General features: G+C 49.6%; 1 long non-coding RNA gene across 1 annotated transcript; it reads left to right on the forward strand.

Moving 5' to 3' along the window:
* The first annotated feature begins 9,106 nt into the window (after positions 1-9,106).
* On the forward strand, positions 9,107-15,238 carry LOC139604419 (uncharacterized). Its single transcript, XR_011683980.1, has 2 exons — positions 9,107-12,741; positions 12,836-15,238. It is a non-coding gene; the product is annotated as an uncharacterized lncRNA (long non-coding RNA).
* The last annotated feature ends 5,033 nt before the right edge of the window (positions 15,239-20,271 follow it).

A 20,271-nucleotide genomic window follows, 5' to 3' on the forward strand; every position in this document is an offset into this window, starting at 1 on the left:
GGAAGCCTTTGCCCAGGGCCCTGCTGCATTCCCATCCCTGTCAGCCCAGGACCCCCTGGATGAGCCAGGATGCAGCCCCTGCCCCAGCTGTGCCTCTTGGCCAGGAGCCCAGTGCTTCTGGGCAGCAGCACAGCAGCTCCTGCACCCCATTGCTCCCACAGCCCCTTCCCCAAGGCCCCCCTGCTCTCCCCTGCCTCCCAGTGCAGCCCAGTGCCCCCAGTGTGTCTCTAACGCTGCCTTTGTCCCCAGCCCCCTGTGGCTGAAAAGCTGCGGGCTCTCCTGCGGCAGAAGCGCCTGGCTGCCGCTCTCCATGGATAGGTGAGCTGCACTTGGTGCTCCCCTGACCCCCACGTGATCCTGGGAGGTTCATGGGGGACCCTGGGTTGTTCTGGGTGGGCAGAGTTTGGGGCCAGCAGAGGGACAGAAAGGAGCTTTCACTGATCTGTTTCCCAAGGTGGCTGCACAGAGCAGGCCCCAAGTCTTTCCTTGCACTTGGGGAGCTCTGGGAACCCCACAGTCCCCCTGGGGGCAGGGAGGTTCTCAGGCCAGTTTTGGAGCATCCCAGGGCTTAGGGGGTCTGGGGATGCTGTGGATCTGAGGGGCCAAATCCTGTCCTGGGTTTATCCAGAACCTCAGTTCTTTTCACCCTCTAGAAAGAGAGGTGGGCACGAGGCCACTCTCCTGTCCCAGGGGACACAGGGGATCACATTTTGGGCTCTGTGTTCTAGGATTGGAACTCTTGGTGAAAACCATGTCCTGTCCCCCTCCAGTGGAATGAGGAGATGATCACCTCTGGAGAAATCACCTGATCCCCTGTGAGCCCTGGGCCTTTTTCCTCAAATGAGAAATAAACCCTTTCAGCCAAGCTACACTCTGTGTCTGTGTGTCTGTGTCCGTGTGTGTGTTCCAAAGGAAATTTCTCTAAATCTCAAAGAGGTTTCCCCCAGAGGTGTTGTCTTGTCCCTGTGTCCATCTGCACATCCTGTCGCTCTGTCACTGTCACCTCCACACATCTCTGCCCCACTGGCACCTCCCAGGTTGGTGCTGAACTCCTCCCTCCTGCTCCCCACCGCCAGCAATGACCACTGCAGGGAGCTCAGACCAGGAGCACCCAGGCCAGGAATGGAGAAGGAGCATCTGGCAGAGGCAGGAAGAATCCCCCATTCCAGGGGGTGTGGGGTGCACGGGGGGCAGCTGTGTCCCCTGCCAGCCCCAGGGCTGCAAACCAGGGAGGAGACGTCTCAGCTGCCTCAGCTGAATCGCTTCCCTCAGCCCTTGGCCCGCCAAGTCTCCGGCTGCAGCACAACCTCTGCAGGAGATTTTCTACCAGGAAGACAAAAGAAAGGAATTGTTTCTGCCCTCTCCCTCATGCCTCCCCTTGCACTGATTTTCTTGTCATCTGTTAGCAAAACCAACCAAAAAGCATCTGCACTGAGGTGTTTCTGAGGGTCAGTTCCTAAATGGGGCCAAAGGAAGGTTTTCTGCCAGGGCAAAAGTGAGAAATGTGGGATTTGGTCAGATAGTTGAAAACATGACAATTTCTAAACACTGGAAATCCAGAGGCTACAAAAACAGAGTTTGTTGTTTGAATGGTTCATTTTCCTCCCTCTTCCCACTGCTCATTTGTCCGATCCCAACTCCAGAGGAGCAAATTCTGGAACGCAGACCTGCAGGGAGTCTTGGAGGCTTCATCCCAGAGAGAGGAATAAAGAGTGAAATCGGGAAAAGAATTCCAGTGGTTTTCTCGATCATTACAACCAGAAATAGCTCTGTACTCCAAGTGAAATATCCAGGTGATGAGGCACGTTGCTTGTTTATAATTCCAAATCGCAGCACTTTGGAAATTTCTTCTTGGACTAGAACAAAGCACAGGCCAGTAACTGACCCGGTTTGGTTCCTAAATCAGAAATCATGAAACTTCTCCCAGGCTGTGTTTCCCTGCAGTAAAGAAGGCAATTTGATTGCTTTTGTTCTCAGTATCTCCTGAGTTCATGACTTCAGATGGACTGGAACTGTCCCAGCACGCCAAAAGCGGCCACAATGAGCAGGATCAAACCCCCAGGCCACCATTAAAAGTTCTCCATCCGCGCCTTCCAGAGCCCAGCAGCAATTCCTGCTGCTGCCCCTGCTCTGGGTCAGCCTGACGGGATCGCTCTGGTGTACGGGGCCGGCTCCTGCAGGACAGAGCCGCTCTGTGTCCCGCAGCTTCAGCATCTCCGGCGCTGCTCCACGGCTGTGGGGCCTGTGCCACCAACGTGCCACCAACGTGCCTCTAATGTGCCTCTAATATGCCACCAACGTGCCTCCAATGTGCCACCAACGTGCCACCAATGCGCCACCTATGTGCTACCACTGTGCCACCTATGCGCCACCAATGTGCCACCAACATGCCACCAACGTGCCTCCAATGTGCCTCCAACGTGCCACCAATGTGCCACCAACATGCCACCAAAATGCCTCCAATGTGCCACCAATGTGCCACCACTGTTCATGGCTGTGGTTCCTGTGCCACCACTGTTCCACTTTTTCCATGGTTACTCCACTGCTGCTCAAAAGCTGCTCCACTGCTGCTCTGGGGATGTTCCAGCACAGTTCCTCTGCTTGCCCAACATCGCTCCAACACTGCTCCACCACTGCTCTACCACTGCTCTACCACTGCTCCAGCACTGCTCATCTCCTGCTGTTCCAGAGCTCTGTCTCTGCTCCTCCCCTGCTCCCCTGTTGTTCTACGGCTGCTGCTTCTGTTCGAGTGCTGCTGCCAGGGCTGTGGTGTCACAGAGAGGGGAACGTTCGGACATCAACCACTGTGGTGTCACAGAGACCAGGACAACGGGACAGCCACAGCTGTGCTGTCACAGAGAGATGAACACTGGGGCTGCCACAGCTGTGGTGTCACAGCGGCTGCCAGGGCTGAGGGGTCACAGAGAGGGGAATGTTGGGGCTGGCCCTGCTATGCTGTCATAGACAGGAGAACACTGGGGGTGCCACCTCTGTGGTGTCACAGACAGGGGAACAGAGGGGTTGCAATCGCTTTGGTGTCATAGACAAGGGGACATTGGTATTGCCACCGCTGTCATGTCACAGAGAGGGGAACACTGAGGTTGCCACCACTGTGGTGTCACTGACAGGGGAACACTGGGGCTACAAATGTTGAGGTGTCACAGAGAGGGGAATGTTGCAACTGCCACTGTGCTGCTGTCATAGAGAGCAGAACTTTAAACAGCCACCCCTGGAGTGACAGAGAGAGGGGAACTTTGGGGCTTCCACCGCTGCGGTGCCACAGAGAGGGGGACACTGGGGCTGCCACAGCAATGGTGTCACTGAGGGAACTTCTGGGCTGCCACAGCTGCAGTGTCACAAGGAGGGAAAGTTGAGGTTGTGGCCGCTGTGGTGTCACAGACAGTGGGACATTGGGGCTGCCACTGATGTGGTGTCACAGAGAGGGGAATGTTGGGGCTGCACTGCTGCAGTGTCACAGAGATTGGAACGCTGGGGCTGCCACCACTGTTTTCCCATAGAGAGGGGAATCTTTGGTTTGCCACTGTGTTGGTGTCAGAAAGAGGGGAACGCTAGGGGTGCCATCTCTGGTGTCACAGAGAGGGAGACTAGGGGTGTCACAGCTGTGGTGTCACAGAGAAGGGATTTAGGGCTGCCATAGCTGCAGTGACACACAGAGGGGAAGGTCAGGATTGCCACCACTGTTGTGGTGTCACAGAGAGGGGAAGATCAGGATTGCCACACTGTGGTATCACACAGAGGGGAATGTTGGTGCTGCTATTGCTCTGGTGTGACAGAGAAGGGAATGTTGGGGTAGCCATTGCTGTGGGATCATAAGGAGTGGAATTTTGGGGCTGCCACCCTTGTGGTGTCACAGAGAAGGGGACATGGTACTGCCACACCTATAGTGTCACAGAGTGGGGAACATTGTAGCTGCCACCGCTGTGGTGTCACAGAGAAGGGAACGCTGCCAAACCTCTCCTGGTGCTGTGCCCACTCCAGTGCTGCTCCTCTGTGACACTGCAAGGGCATCCTGGGGACATGGTGACACTGCAGGGACTCATGGGATCACAGGGGCTCTGTGACACTCTGGGTTCTTGCAGAATCCAGAGGCCCCTTTGGGGCCATGGGCCCTCATGGAACCAAGAGGAGACTGCCAACCTGTGGGGGTTCATGGAACCATCCACTGTGATCCCTCAGGGCCTCATGGTTCCCAGGAACCATGTCCAAGGGGACATTGTGACACTGTGGAGTTCATGGAACTGAGGGGATGCTGTGACACTCTGGTGCCTAAAGATGCTCAGGGACCATTGTGACCCCGTGGCTTGTGGAAACAAGGGGACACTGTGACACTGGGGGGTCTCAGGGAATCCAGAGGCCCTTGTGACACAGTGCAGCCGGTTGGAACCAAGGATCCATTGGGATACCTCAGGGCCTTGTGGTGTCCAGGGGTCCTTGTGACATTGTGGGGCCTCTTGGAGCCAAAGAGGCCCTGGGATTCTGTGGGGCCTCATGGAGCCAAAGGGGCCCTGGTGACACGGTGGCCACTCGCAGATGTCTGCAGCCAGCCCTGTCTCCTGGCCCGTGCCAGGAGTGGCCACTCCCTGTCCGCCCTTGGGGCCGGTTTGGCTGGTGGTACAAGCAGGGCTGCTTGTCTCCCAGAAGCAGCAAGCTGCCCTGTGCAGTTACTGATGTTGTCCCGAGCTGAGGAATCCAGAGCCAAGCAAAGAGAGGGATTACTTCTGCATGCTCCCAACAGGTTTTACTCTCCAAGAGGGTGCAGGGACAAGTGACAGCAAATGCAGGGTTACAACAGCTTCAGTACGGGACAGGGAACATGGGGAGGACACAAACAAGGACCAATGGCAGAAACCTGGGGAGGAGCACAGGGCAGGGCACACATTATGGCAACCAGTGGGGAACAACAGGGGAGGAGAGTGGACTGAGCACACCAATGGGTATTCGAGGGATACAAGGTGGACACAGAAGTTTCTAGAGAGAAAGGTGGGGTTTCTGTAATGGACAAGGGAGGCGGGCAGGGTTTCCCTGAGTGTCAGGGAAGGATCTGGAATTAGCAGGAGGTCTTGAGGTAGATGGACAGGGGGATGGGAAGGTACATCCCCAGGGCAAACCAACATGCATGGGAGACAACTGGAACAAACTACTTTTGCTTATAACACCACAGTTTCAGAACAAAGGAACTTCCTGCCACACCCTGGGATTCTGTGGGGCCTCCTGGAACCAAGGGCACTCAGAGACACTGGGGGGGGCTCCTGGTTCTCAGTCTCTTCTGACACTGGTGTCCATCTACAAAGACACAAAACTGGGCAGTCTGAGCCTGTTGATCCAGAATATTCCCATCTCCAGGGAGGACGTTCCTGCCATCTGTGCTGCTGTGTGTTCCCTCTGCTCTCCGGGGAAATTGAATCCTACAAGAGACACTGACCCCTCTGGTAGCTGACACCACAGGGCCTCCTGTGGGGTGGGAGCAGAGACATCTTTTGCTCCATCCTGCTGCTAGAGCCCATCCAACCAGGAATATTTCCAAGGATGGGGCATCCACCAGGGGTCTGGGAAACCTATGCCAGGGTTTCACCACCACAGCATCAAATATTTCCTCCTTATCTCCAGTCTGAACTTATTCTCTTCTGCTTTAAAACCATTTCCCCTTCTCCTATTGAGACAGGCCTACTAAAACATTTCTCCCCATATTTCCTGTGAGGTTCCTTGAAGTGCTGCAAGGTCACAATGGGGTCTCCCCACAGCCTTTTCTGCTTTAGGCTGAACCACCCCAGTGCCCCCAGCCTGTCTCTGTCACAGAGGTGCTCCAACACTTTGGAGCATCTCAGCCTCCTCTGGAGCTGCTCCATGAACTCTGAACCTTTCCTGTGCTGAGGACCCGGATGTAAATTGTTTGAGCAAAAGCACCAGTCAGTCAAAGAGGGGAAATAGCTCATTGCTGAAATGCTGCTGAGAGCTGGAGGGAGAGATTCTGCACAGCTCATGCACAGCCCCGAGGAGGGCAGGGACATTCCCATGGGGTCCCTGAGGCTGCAGGGCCAATCTGCCAAATACTGGGAGCCTCTGGGCACATCCAGCTCCTTCTGCCCGGGCTGTTGGCACGTGGTCAGTGGCTGTCCAGCGCCACCCCCCTGACTGGCACTGTTCTCCAAGGAGGTCTGGATCTCTCCTTGGCCATTATTCTGCAATTAGAACCCTGAGGACTTGTCCTCAATTCCATTCCAAGGTGTCCTTAGCAACCCACTGACATCACAGCTCTTGTCCATCTGGTCAAGAATCCCCCACAGGGACCCTCTGGTCTCTCAGCCCTGGGGCACTCCACAGAAAAATCTTCCGGGGCTCGGCGCCTCCTTGGGTGAGTTCCAGAGCAAACAGCCAAGGCAGTGGCCTGAAATGTTTTCCCAGCTGGGCCATAACACTTCTCTGATGGATGCACATTGTCCCTGGGGAAAGAGATGTGCAGAACCCTTCACTAATGCCCTGGAATGGCAAACAGGAATCACAGCCTTGGACAGCTCTCAGGAACCACTTCACTGTGGATTTTCCTTCCTGGAAGCCCAAGATATCTGAATGTGCTCCTGGTGCCTCAGGGCCTGGGTAAACAGGGCTTGTCAGAGAGGCTGGCAGGGCACCAACACCCCTCCTCCTCAGAAGGCACCTCTGTTACCCCAATTAGCTCCGAGTGGCCGCCTGGGGACAGGTGCCCACTTCCTCTTCCCCATGTCCCCTGGGATGGGCACATCCTGCTCAGGGCCAGTGCTGGCCTGGTCCCAAGCCAGGGCCATGATCCAGGTGCTCTGGGAGGGCTGTGTGGCTGCAGGTGTGACAGGATGAGGGGCAGGGCAGGGCATATTCCCCTCGGGACAGTGCTGTGGGCATGGAACTTGGTCTGGTTTGGCATCTGCAGGAAAAGGGATATTGGGTTGTGTGGATGTGGGAATTGTCACTCGTGAGGCATTCCCCAGGCCTCAGCCTTGTCTGCAGGTGCTCAGCATTGCCCAGTGCTCCCCAGTGTCTGCAGTGACTGAGATGCCCATCAGCCACCTGATCCCATGTCCCTTGTTCCCCTTGTTCTCCCACATGTTGGATTTGGGGCCGGGCTCAGCTCTGGGGTGTCCCCCAGGGAAAGCTCTGGGAGGGGAGGGGCAGCAGGAGATGGGGGATCTGGCACTGGGGGCTGTTGGAGGATGGATTGTGTTGGACAGGGGGCTGTCCCCACAGGGTCCCCAGGTGCCTTTGGCTCCCTGCCTGCCCCCCTTAGCCCTCCAGGTTCCTGGGCCCTTCCAGGGGCAGCTGCCCCATGCAGGAAGCTGGAGGGATGCCTGTGGAGAGCTTTGTGGACAGTTGCCTAGCTGAGAAAGGTCACGTCGACATGATACCATTGGTTAAGTTAGAAGGAGGCAAGTCTAGGAGTCAGCAGTCAGTGTCCAACCACTGACAAGGACATTGTGCCCTTGGTGCAACAACAGAATAGAGGAGAGGATATTTTGCCAAAAATATGAGGATAGTTTCAGCAGAATAAACACAAGAATGTAGAAGTAGTAAGAAAATAACCATAAGAATATAGTAGTAGGCATGGTTGACCGATAAATAATTAACCAATAATGAGCTCAGCTTTGCAATATGTATAAGCTTCATTAACACCAATATAAATATGTGTGAACTGTCAATAAAGTTTGAGACTTGCTGATCACTCTTGTTGAGTGCCGCGTTTCTTCCGCTGATCCGACAAAATGGTGACCCCGACGTGATACTGGCAACGGCAACCACGGTGGATCGGTGTAGGAGTTCGGGTCCTGTCGCAGCAAGGACAGTGAAAGCACCGCTGAAAAAGGGAAAGTGCCACGCCCTGGGTGACCTCAATGGAGAGCCCGGTCGATACGTGCTGCCGAGACCTTGTAGGGCTGCAACAGTGCGCTGACTTTTTTAAAATGCATAGAGAAAGGCAAGCAGCATGTGATTTATTTACTTGCTTTTTACAAAAGTGTCAGTTTAAGGGCATAGATTTGCAGAAAGAGCTTCCTGGGTTGTTAGCTTATGGGTATGAACAGGGAGTTTTTCAAAATCCTCGTACAGTACATGAGTTGACAGAGTGGCGCAAATTTGGGGACAAGCTGTGGGAGGCAGTCATAGATGATGATAAAACTGCAAAAAAGTTGGGAAAGTTGTGGCGAGTTGTGCATGATGAGTTATTACAATATCAGGCAGAAGAAAAGGCTGCTAAGCACGCTAGCGTGGCGCATGAAAAGAATAGGATTATGGGGACTGGTTTAATTGTCCTTTACCCCCTGCTACATCCAAAGTCATTTTGCCACCAACATCGGCTCCTGCTTCAAGCAGCAGCTCACCCCCTGCATGTGCTACAACAGCACCGTCCACACTGCCTGTGTCAAACCCTCCATCTCCTCCTCCTAGTAATGAGCCGATCCCTAGGTCAGAAAGTGACCTAGTGGGGGCCATTGCATGAGAGTGAAGGGAAGCATAGGCAGCAGTAGCAAAAAATATCATGGATACAGGGGATGAGGAAGCTATAAAATCAGCTATGGATGTTGCTTGTCCAGTGATATATTCTCCTGTAGCAGGGGGTGGGTTTCAAGCAACAATAACTGCTCTAGACTGGAAGTTGTTGTCGCAATTACAGTCCACAGTTAGTCAAGTTAGGGTAACCGGTGAGCCCACTAAACAAATGATTGATTATATCTGGGGGACTAAAGTTTTGCTGCCGGCTGATTGCAGAGGAATAGCGAAGCTTATCTTCACTCAGCATCAGCAGCTCTTATTTAAGGCACACTGGCAGTCATTCTGTCAGGAATGTGTAGCAGTAATACGGCAGCCAAGCGACCCATTACATAGAATAACCCTAGAAGAGTTAATAAGTCTAGAGCCTTTTCTTCGGACAGAAGCACAAGCGTTACTCAGTCCTGATAAGTGTCAGTAGGTTATGCGTCTGGTGCGGTTGGCTATAGATACGATAAAAGAGCCAAGGGAGATTCCTTCTTATATGAGAATAAAGCAAGGAGGAGATGGGTCATTTAGATCTTTTATAAATAAGGTAGCCAATGCTGTTGAGCAAGCAGGAGTCCCTTATTTCATGAAGAGTACTTTGTTAAAACAATGTGCACTCCAGAACAGTAATCAGGCTACAAAGAACGTAATAAATACCTAGGAGCTAATTGGTCTATAGAAGAAGCTTTAGAACGATTGGCAAATGTGCCCATAGCAATCAAGCAATGTTAGTAGATGCTATTAAGGAGTTAGGAACAAGATTACAAAAACAGGCAGAAGCCTCACAGAGTCAGGTGTTAGGTGCTCTTGCCCCCCTACAAGCAGCGGCAACAAATACTCCACGGGCTCTATCTACTGGCCGATTCAAATGTTACCGGTGGGGAGGTATAGGACACAGGCGACAGGCCTGTCAAGAAGCCAGTGTCTGCCTGATGCCAAAATTGTCGCTTGGACACCCACAACACCGGAGCCTGCCGACACCGCTTGGAAAATGGGAAAGCCAGCGCATCCACCAGCCGCCGTGCCCAGACACAAGTAGCTGCTGTCAACACCTCAGCCCAGCTTCCCTCCAACCAGCCACCGCCGGGAGCCTTGGATTGGACGTAGCAGCCGCAGCAGCAGTAACCTTGATGACCACCCAACTGGAACAGGTTCTGACTGGAATAAAGAGACCAATCATTATTGATGGATTACCTATGGGAGCTTTACTTCTGGGTCATTCATCGGCTACTATGATGGGATTATTTGTTTTACCTGGGGTAATAGACGCTGATTATACAGGGGAAATTTGTGTTGTGGTGCATACTCTTTTTCCACCTATACAAATTGAGAAAGGACAAAAGATAGCTCAATTGGTTCCTTTAGAACAAATGGGTAAACTTTAGCCCCTCATCAAACACAGTCGAGAGGGGAGCGAGGATTTGGTTCCACTGGAGGACTTATTTTATTAATAATGAACCTGTATTGCAGTCCAAAGCGCAATGTAATAATGGAGTATCGGGGTGTGAGGCAAACCTTGGAAGGATTATTGGATACTGGCACGGACTCCAGCATTGTTAGTCCAGATTTCTGGACCCACAACTGGCCATTGCAGCCAACCACAGTGCCAGTTACTGGGGTTGGAGGCCTAACACTTGCAAGAAAATCACCCATGTTATCTGTAACTATTGATGGAAAAACTTTGTGGAGTGTTTTGTCAATTGTACATTTGCCCCCTGCTGTACAGTTCCTTATTAGTCAAGACATTTTGGCTCAAATGGGAGTAGTACTGACAAATGAGAACCCTTTAGGCTAATAGCCATTGTGTGAACTTTCCAAATCCCATTAACTTAGACCACGGACATTCCTGTGTGGGTTAAGCAATGGCCGTTAAAAAGGGAAAGTCTGGAACAAGTTCACATACTAGTACATGAACAATATAAGTAAGGTCATTTACAGTTGTCAACAAGTCCATGGAATACCCCTATCTTTGTTATTAAAAAGAAGTCGGGGAAGTATCGCTTAATACATGATTTGCAGGCTGTAAATGAACAAATAGAGCCTATGAGAGCCTTACAACCAATATTACCTAATCCGGCCATGTTGTCAAGGGACTAGCCACTTTTGATTATTGATCTTAAAGACTGTTTTTTTACTATTGCTCTTCACCCTCGAGACACTCGGAGGTTTGCTTTCACTGTGCCAGCTCTAAACAGGGAAGAGCCAGACAAGAGATTTGAATGGGTTTATCTTCCCCAGGGCATGCGCAACAGCGCCACCTTGTGTCAACTGTGTGTTGACAATGCTTTACAACCTTTGCGGCAGGCCTGGCCTGAAACAATCATTTATCATGATATGGATGATATTTTATTTGCGCAGCCACAACCTTTTACAGGTCAACAAATTCAAAAAATACATGATGCCCTGAAACTACATAGAGTAGATGTAGCTCCTGAAAAAATTCAATTATCTGCACCTTGGAGATATTTAGGATGGATACTTACTGATCAAATTGTAAGCCCCCAGAAATTGCAATTAAATATTAAAATACATACACTTCATGATGCTCAAAAGTTACTTGGCGATCTACAATGGCTGCACCCTATTGTAAGCATCCCTAATGAACTATTAGATGAACTTCGACCTTTACTGAAAGGAACTGATCCAGCACAGCATGTCCATATAACCTCTGAGAAGGTTAAGACACTTCAACAGATACTGGACTGTGTGACACAAGGCAGTGTTCAGAGACGTGATCTTAACATCCCTATACAGCTGACAGTTTGGTGTGGAACTAAATTTTTACTGGGTGCGCTTACTCAGCAAGACAGAAAAACAGGGGAGGTATGGGCTTTGGAATGGATATCTCCTCCACTCCAACAGCATAAAACCCTTCTTCAAAAAATTGAAATTTTGGCTGATTTGCTGAAAAAGGGTCGTGAACGGGCGTTACAGAGTATGGGAAAGGAACCTGGTCAGATACGGATACCAATGAAGAAGGGTACATTGACCTGGTACCTGACAAACAGTATGGAATTACAAGAGGCTCTGTTGGGAGCCGGTAGCATAATTGCCACTGATGATATTCCCAATATACCATTGAATTGGATAGGACAGTGGAGTTGGATTCAATGCCCAAAAAGATCACTAAAGCCCTTATCGGATGCTAGAACTGTTTATACGGATGCGGGAAGAAAATCCAAAACCGCTGCAGTGACCTGGCAGGAAAAAGGACAATGGCATCATCAAACACTCCAAGCTACCGAGATGGATACCTTACAAACGATGGAGCTATTGGCTGTTGTATGGGCCATGATGCACTTTTCTGGGCCTCTCAACATAGTGACAGATTCTTTGTATGTTACAGGAGTGTGTGAATGAATAGAGGATGCCTCTATAAAAGAGGTTCAAAACAGGAGGTTGCATGAACTGTTTATACAGTTGCAGAGGGCAATTAAGCTGAGGAAGCATTCTTTCTCTGTTATCCATATCAGAAGTCACAAATGGGAGATTGGTCTAGGAGAAGGTAACGCGCGAGCAGATAAGCTAGTCTCAATCACACAAGCGACTCCAATTCCCAGGCAGACTATGGCCAGAGTGGCACACTCCATGTTCCACCAAAATGCAAAAGGCCTCCATAGAGAATTTCAGATCTCTATGGAGGAGGCACGGGCAATAGTCAAAGCCTGTCCCATATGTAGTCATCATAATGGGGGCTGCGGGTTAGGTCTGGGAGTTAACCCAAGAGGGCTGAACACAAATGAGACCTGGCAAATGGATGTCACACATGTTGCTGAGTTTGGAAGGATGAAGTACGTGCATGTTACCATAGATACTTATAGTCATTTTATATGGGCCACAGCACAAACGGGTGAGAAAGCAGGGCAGGTGGAGAGACATCTCAGTAGTTGTTTGGCAGTAATGGGAGTGCCACAGCGCATCAAGACAGATAACGAGCCTGCTTACTGTAGCAAAAGAATAAAGCAATTCATGCAAATGTGGGGAATAGAACACGTGACAGGCATCCCTAATTCTCCTACAGGGCAAGTGATCGTAGAGAGAGCAAATGGTACCTTGAAAAGATATTTGAGTAAATACACAGATATCAGAGAGTCACAAGAAAGATTGTTAAAGTGTTTATTTGTTTTGAATCACTTGTGTGTTTTTGGGGAAAGTAAAGTTCCTGCTTTAATTCGTCATTATGTACAAGAAAAAGATGGTGTGAAGCAAGATGTATAGGTAAGATACAGAGATCCTAAAACAGGACAATGGCAAGGTCCTGCTAAGGTGTTATACTGGGGCCATGGGTATTTTTGTGTTTCTACCCCTACAGGATCTCTGTAGGTACCTGCTAAATGGACCCGAGCAGCTGTGTTTGATGGAACACCTCGATCACCTGAGCGAAGAGGATCGTCAGCGAGTGGAGACGAAGCTCTTGATCATCCTTCGACCGATACTTCTTAAACTGTAAGGACAGTGTAGTTTTGCCATCAACCAAGCAGTTGATCAGTGCAAATCTGTTGATGATATATTAAGCTTGCTTTCAGCGCTTTCTACATTTGAATCTAGAGGGCCTAGGATTTTAGCTTGTATTAAGTGTCATAATAGACATTGTGCTGCATAGATACGGCTTTTTTGCGGGGGTTGTCTGGAAACTAAGTGGGTGCATCAGTCCTAATTACCTGAATCGTGGTGCAGGAGCTGTGATTTCTATTAACAGTTCAACTCCTGGCAAAGAGAACTTGAAGCATTTACAAAGCTACCTAGCCACCAAGGGTTACAGTTGTATGAATCCCCAGAACAGATAATCCTTGCATGGTTTAGGTGGGAAACCCAGCATTTAGTCAAATGCACTTTAGGGCAATCTCAGTCATGTATTTTACAGTCTAAGTGTGGTCAGGGTATTCCCCTGTCACAGTAAAGTGTAATAGGTCCTATTTCAGGAGGTCAAGATCCCAACCGAGCGTGGGATGATTGTTTGAGAAACCTAAAGAGGTTAAATCTAGGCAGATCAGAAGGGAAAAAGAGAAAAAGAAAAAAGATATATTCTTAAAGGTTTGTGACAAACATGTTTGTTTCCAAAATGTCTGGGTGGTTCACAGCAGTGCCTGGAAAAATCAGGGTGACATGGAGACCTTATGCTATTACTATACTAATCTTTGACCTTTTTGCGGACAGTGCAGACCATCAAGCATGGGCCCCACTTCAGCCCAAGACTAACATAGGGGTCACCCTGGCAACCTTAACTAAACAGGAGGCTGTTTGCCTGTCATTATCTTCTCCTGGCAATCCATTTACAATCTGGTTGGTTGGGTTACCAGCAGACTCCTGGCCATGCCCCTCACATGTACCCACCTGTAGAGTCAACAGTGCTAGGGCAAGTGTGGATAATTGGGATCAATGGGTTTCCTTTTTTCCCATAGCACCGCAGGAACCCCAAGAATTGGAGCTGTTAGGTTCAGTGATGGCAGATGCATATATTCATTTTAACCATAGAAGCCAGCTGCCAGTCAAGAACCATTCCAATATTGTAACTTCCAGCATGGCTGTCTACCATAATGCAACAGCCTGGTGCAATTATACCACAAAGAAAGTGTCAATCTCATCAAATGACCCTATTCAATTGCCAGCAGGATACTTCCTGATATGTGGGGACTGTGCTTGGCCCGGTATCCCATCAATGCTGCACGGGGGACTGTATACAATTGGACGGCTGTCTCTACTTACAGCCAACACGTCCATGATACTAAACATGAGCCACCACCATCGTCGCAATAAATGAATGGCTCATGCATTTGCTGCAGACTGCAGGGATGATGTAAAATTCTGGTCCCTAGGGGCCATAGTTGCAGCATCTTTCTTGACTCCAGGGGTATCAGCAGCAGGTGCTCATGCTATTTTAAACATATAAGATGTTGGCTTTCTAAGCAAACCAATGCCACCTCTTTGGCACTTTCTAGCCTTTTGCTTGATGTTGATTCTATTCACCATGCGACACTTCAAAATAGAGCTGCAATTGATTTTCTTTTACTTGCACAAGGCCATGGTTGTGAAGAATTTGAGGGCATGTGTTGCATGAATCTTTCTGATAATTCACAGTCCATTCACTCCCAACTCTCTGAGTTGCAGGAGTTAACTAGAAACCTACAGGTAGAATCGGGCCTTGGTATTGATGGATGGCTCAAATCATTAGGCCTGGGATCATGGTTACGCTCTACTGTTAAGGTCAGCATTATCGTGGGAATTATAGCTTTGTTGGTAGTATTAATTTTGCCATGCTTTTGCATGTGCCTACAGAACATGGTGCAAAAGATGATATCTGCTGCATTTAATCGGACCATGCTTGTTCAGCAGAAAAACGGGGGAAATGTGGAGAGCTTTGTGGACAGTTGCCTAGCTGAGAAAGGTCACGTAGACATGATACCGCTGATTAAGATTTACAGAAAGCAAGTCTAGGAGTCAGCAGTCAGTGTCCAATCACTGATGCGACCTTGCTGCAACAACAGAATAGAGGAGAGGATATTTTGCCAAAAATATGGAGATAGTTTCAGCAGAATAACCACAAGAATGTAGAAGTAATAACAAAATAACTATAAGAAAAGAGAAGTAGGCGTGGTTGCCCGATGAGTAATTAACCAATAATGAGCTCAGCTTTGTAATATGTATAAGCTTCATTAACACCAATATAAATATGTGTGAACTATCTCAATAAACTTGGAGACTTGCTGATCACTCATATTGAGTGCTGCATTTTTTCCGCCGATCCGACACCCATGGGTCCAAGGGACCATTGTGACACTCTGGAGCCCCATAAAACCAAGGGAACATAGAACAGGTCTGGCTGGTTTGGCCTCCCATGGGCAGCCTGACTGCTCCAAGGGACTTTGCATATTGAGGGTCACTTCTCATCTGCTGCTGAAACACTGGGGCTCTGTGCTTCCCTTCCCAAAGGAAAAAAACTGTCCTTCTGCTCCAGGCAGCCATGGCCAGAATTGGGATTTCACCTCCAAATTTCCTTCTATCCCGGGATTCTTCCCATAGGAATATTACCAGGACAAGTCTGGTTGGCAGTGGTTCACAATGGTCACCTCTCATCTGTCTCCAAAACACTGGGGGAGGCTCCATGCTCTTCTTCCCATGGGAACAATCTGTCCTGCTTCTCCAGGTGCCCATGGCCGAGATTGGGTTTCCACCTCCAAAATTCCCTAAATCCAAAATCTGCTATTACTGACAAGTCTGGCTGGCCTTGGCCTACTGAGGCTCTCACCTGCCATCCAAACCTTGGAGCTCTGTGCTTTCCTTCCTATGGAAAAGAACTGTCCTTCTCAGCCAGGTGCCCATGGCCACAATTGGGATTGCACCTCCAACATTGCCTCTTGTGACAGACTGGAGGAGATTGTTTACTCCAAATATTTTGTGTGTGAGGGAGGAAGGGGCAGGTCGGGCCTTGCCCTGCCCTGTAAGCCCAGCCCTGCGCTGCCCTGTGACCCCAATGCCCCCAGGGACCTCCAGTGGGTTTACGGTTTCTACCTGAACCGCGGCACACTGAACCCCCAGCACCGCCGTCCAAGCCTGGGCACTGGGGCCCTCTTGGCTCTACTCAGTGCTACTGCTGTACTCGGGGCACCCCAAACCCCGGTAGGGACCCGTGTCCCCCCACTCCAGGGATTGTGCGCGACTCACACTGCCCCGATCCTCCCCGCACCCGGAGCTCCGTTCAGGGTTTGCGTGCCAACTCACCAATTCGTCTGCCACCCTCAGCACGCCCTGAGGGCGCCTACCAAGCCTGAAGGGGGAAGGCCGACCCCTTGCGTGCCACTCACATTTCTATTCCTCCCACGCCCGGAGGGGGGCCCGCCTTATCCCCCTGGGAGGTGTCTCACTCACTCAGGCTTCTCCTGCTTCCCTCCGTTTCTGGCCGGTCCCCTCGCAGGAGTCTGGAACCGCGGTACTCGGAGGCCCACAGCTGCTTCAGGGCTCCAAGCTGCCGGGCCCCGTCTCACACACACTTCTTTCGCTTGCCTCCTACTCCTGACACCGCCTTTACTTACCCATGCTCCTCCACACTCTTTGGTCCTAGGCTGCTGCCGACCGCTCCAGATAGGGCCAGATATCCCGCAGGCCCTCAGTCCTCTTCGGGTGTGGCCTGTCCTGGACCAGTCCCCCAGACTGTTATGAATGGCACGTGAGCAGCTCTTTAGTGATTTCAGCTTTACTGGAAACAGTCTAGGTAGGGGACTCATGGAGTGTGCTCACACCACCGCTCCTCCCCAGACGGCGTGGAGGAGGAGGAGGTCAGCTCCATCCTCCAGCAGAGCTGGGTCTTCTTTCCTCACAAGAGTCTCTGAGTAGACGCCTGTTGATTTCAGGTTCATAATCTTTATACTGCTCGTGGCCCGCTCTGGTTAGGGTGACGAAGGTAAAAAGTTCTGACCAGGGTCTTTGATATTGTCTTATGTTCTCCTTGTTTAAGAGGTGGTATTTTGTTTCTTTATTTGCATGGTGGTTGGTTGTTCTAGGGGATTTTGTTATGTAATCCTTTTCTGCTAAGTCTTATGGGAGTTTCATATTTGCTTATTAGCTGACCTAATCATCCTCTTTATGGTCTCGGGTGGTTTGCCATTTTAGATGAGAGTGGGAGCAGCGGGGGGAATACCCAACAGTAAGGGGATTTACTATAAAACCTTTAAAAAAACAATTAAAACTAGCACTGGCACTTTACATAACTATAAAACATTAAACAAACAATCTATACCTATCATTGGAACTTTCTATTAACTCCTTTAACAATGTATCAACACTGTGGGAAGTTGTGGAACCAAGGGGATCATTGTGGCACTGTTGGGGCCCATGGAACCAAGGGGCCAGTGTGGAAACAAGAGGCCATTATGAACCTGTGGGGTGTAACAGCCCAGAACACTGAAATGCTGCAGGTAAACAAAGGCTCCTTTACTTGAGTTTGGTGCACAGGAGGAACACCAGCCAGATATTCTCAAGAGGTCAAAATGACACAAAATTCTACTGGCAAAGTACAAAAAACCAAGAAACTTTGGAAGAGGATTTAAAGCAACATCCAATTACACAGAAAACACTTATCATAGCATTAACTTCATTAACTTAGCTCATTTAACCTAGAAATCATTGAACACATAAGCTGCTGAGGTACCCAAAAATGTTGCATATAAAGAGCATTAGAAGGAGAAGAAAGAGAGAGAGACAGAAAGACAGAAGCTCTATAGAAGACATGCATATAACTAACAGCTCCTAGGGTTCCAGTGTGGGTGAGACACAAACCCCAGGAGAAGGCAGAGTCCATACCAGGGGCTGACCTTGTGCTCTGTGTTTTTAAGCCCCGGGGCCTTTGTGGGCCTGCCCCCAGGTGGGATTTCTGATGGCTCAGGCAATCAGGGCTGGGTTAGCCCTGTCCCCACTGTGTGACTGATTGACAGCTCATCCCACGGTGTCTCAGGACATTGATCTCATCCAGCCTCTGACAGTGACCATGGTGACACCGGGAACCTCATGGAACCATGGGTCAGTTGTGACAATGTGGGTCCAAGGACACTATGGTGACACTGGGGAACCTCATGGGAACAAGTGGCCATTGTGAAGCTGTGGATCCCCATGGAACCAAGGGAACATGGAACAGGCTGATGCCTTCAGTTTTAGCTGTCATATATCCAGATTCTGTACTGCATTAGTTTGTAACTCTGGACTTCATACAGAGTGTTAGCAAGTTCTCTTCACAGTGTAGTCAGACAAAACAATCCTTTGTGACATCTCCTTTGAGGAACTGAGGCTCATGGAGTTGGCACCAAATCTCCCATGGGGCTCCTCAGAGTGCACAAATCCCTGCTGTGAGGCTTCCCTGGGGCAGTGTTGGCACCAGTGGTTCCTTCAGTATTTGAACTGGAGTCAGCGAACACAACTGAGCCCTGCTGAGCTCTCAGGATGGCCAGGGACAACTGATCCACCTGGACCAACCCAAAATTCACCCGAGTCATGCTGGAGCCGATGGACCCAGTGGCCATGAACAACCCCAGAGCCAGGTAGAACCACTCGCCCTTTTCCAGGACACCGCAGTGGCTCCACCCCACCATGGCCAGGCATTACAGGTGACCGTGTAGGGCCCCTCACCCAGGAAACCCCGCAGCCCCGCAGTGCCCGTAGACAGGTAGACCCAGCAGCCCTATCCTGCCAGGGAACCAAATTTCAAGACCAATAAATAATTTCAACATACTTGTGATATATGAAGATTTATTTTTAGCATTTAAATTCTTTTGAGTAAATCAAGAATTTTGGAGGTGTTCTATTGTATTTGCAGGGATGCCCGACGAAGGCAGGAATGTTGCATTTGAGTCCATATTCTCAGAAGGCTAATTTATTACTTTATATTACTATAATTTATTAAACAATACTATACTATACTATTCTGTACTAAAGAATACAGAAAGGACACTTACTGAATGTTCAAAAGATAATAATGAAAACTCATGACTCTTTCCAGAGTCTCAACACAGCTTGGCCATAATTGGCCAATGAGTCAAAATAACTCAAACCAGAATTCAATCAAACAATCACCTGTGGGTAAACAATCTCCAAACACATTCTGCACATGAGCACAAGGCAGGAGAAGCAAATGAGATAAGAATTGTTTTCCTTTTCCTCTGAGGCTTCTCAGCTTCCCAGGAGAAAAATCCTGGGCAGAGGGATTTTTTCAGAGAATGTGAATGCCACAGTGTTAGAGATGACTAATGAGATGGTTGAACATGATAAGTATGTTAAGAGAAGTTGTACAGCTGAAACTGCAGCTTCTCACAAGGAAAAATCCTAAGAAAGGGTTTTTCATGAAAGATGTCTGCGACAGAGTTATGTTACTGCAATGTGTCCCCCCGCCCAGCATTGTTATCCCAGGATAATCTTGGTAGTCTGGGCATTTGGGGAGGGGCAGATTGTTCCTAAGAGGCACAGCTTAGCAACAGCTGAGCTCCAATCCAGTTCCAAGAAAGCAGTCTGCACTAATGGACAGCGACCAAGAGTCAAGAGACAGCCTTTGGGAGGAGCTAGGGCTGCCTGTGTCAACAGCAAGGATATAAAAGGGAGAGCAGCCATTGTGTGGATGAGCCAGCCACGTGGTTACCAGCCACAAAATGAGGGAGGCTCCCAGCACTGTCACTTTTTCCTTATTTAGTCCTTTATTGTAAATTTTTCCTTATTTAGTCCTTTTGTTGTAATTTTTTGTTTTAATAAACTTTTCAAAACTTTGAGAAGTGAGCAGTCATTTCTCACAGGGAGAAAAAGTTTTAAAGAAAGGTTATTTTTAATTTTTTTTTTCTTTTAAACCCAGGCCATTCCTACCATGCTCACAGTGAATCACAGCCTTTCCCACCACCTGGACACCCACCCCCCTAGTCAACCCAGTCCCCCTGGACTCTGCACAACTCCCAACACACCATTTGTCTGGGGGAAAGCACAGACTGTGTCAAGGCAGCAGAGCCCAGACCCGGCCTGACTTCCCCAGACCACTGGAAAGGAGGAAATCCAGACCCACAGACACACACACAGAGACACAGAGCAAAGCTTTGCTCAAAGGGTTTGTTGATTCTTGATAAGTGATTATTCAGGGGAAATGGCCCAGAGCTCAAAGGGTTCAGGGGGTTCCTGCAGGGATGATCATCTCCTCATGCCACTGGAGAGGAAAAAGGACACTGGTCCTTGCAACCCTAAAAGACAAAGCCCAGAAGGTGACCTCTGGAGCCCACTGGGCCA

The sequence above is a fragment of the Agelaius tricolor genome, unplaced genomic scaffold (assembly GCF_023055355.1).
Source record: "Agelaius tricolor isolate 1412-34295 unplaced genomic scaffold, bAgeTri1.0.p SCAF_50, whole genome shotgun sequence".
NCBI classification, from domain to species: domain Eukaryota; kingdom Metazoa; phylum Chordata; class Aves; order Passeriformes; family Icteridae; genus Agelaius; species Agelaius tricolor.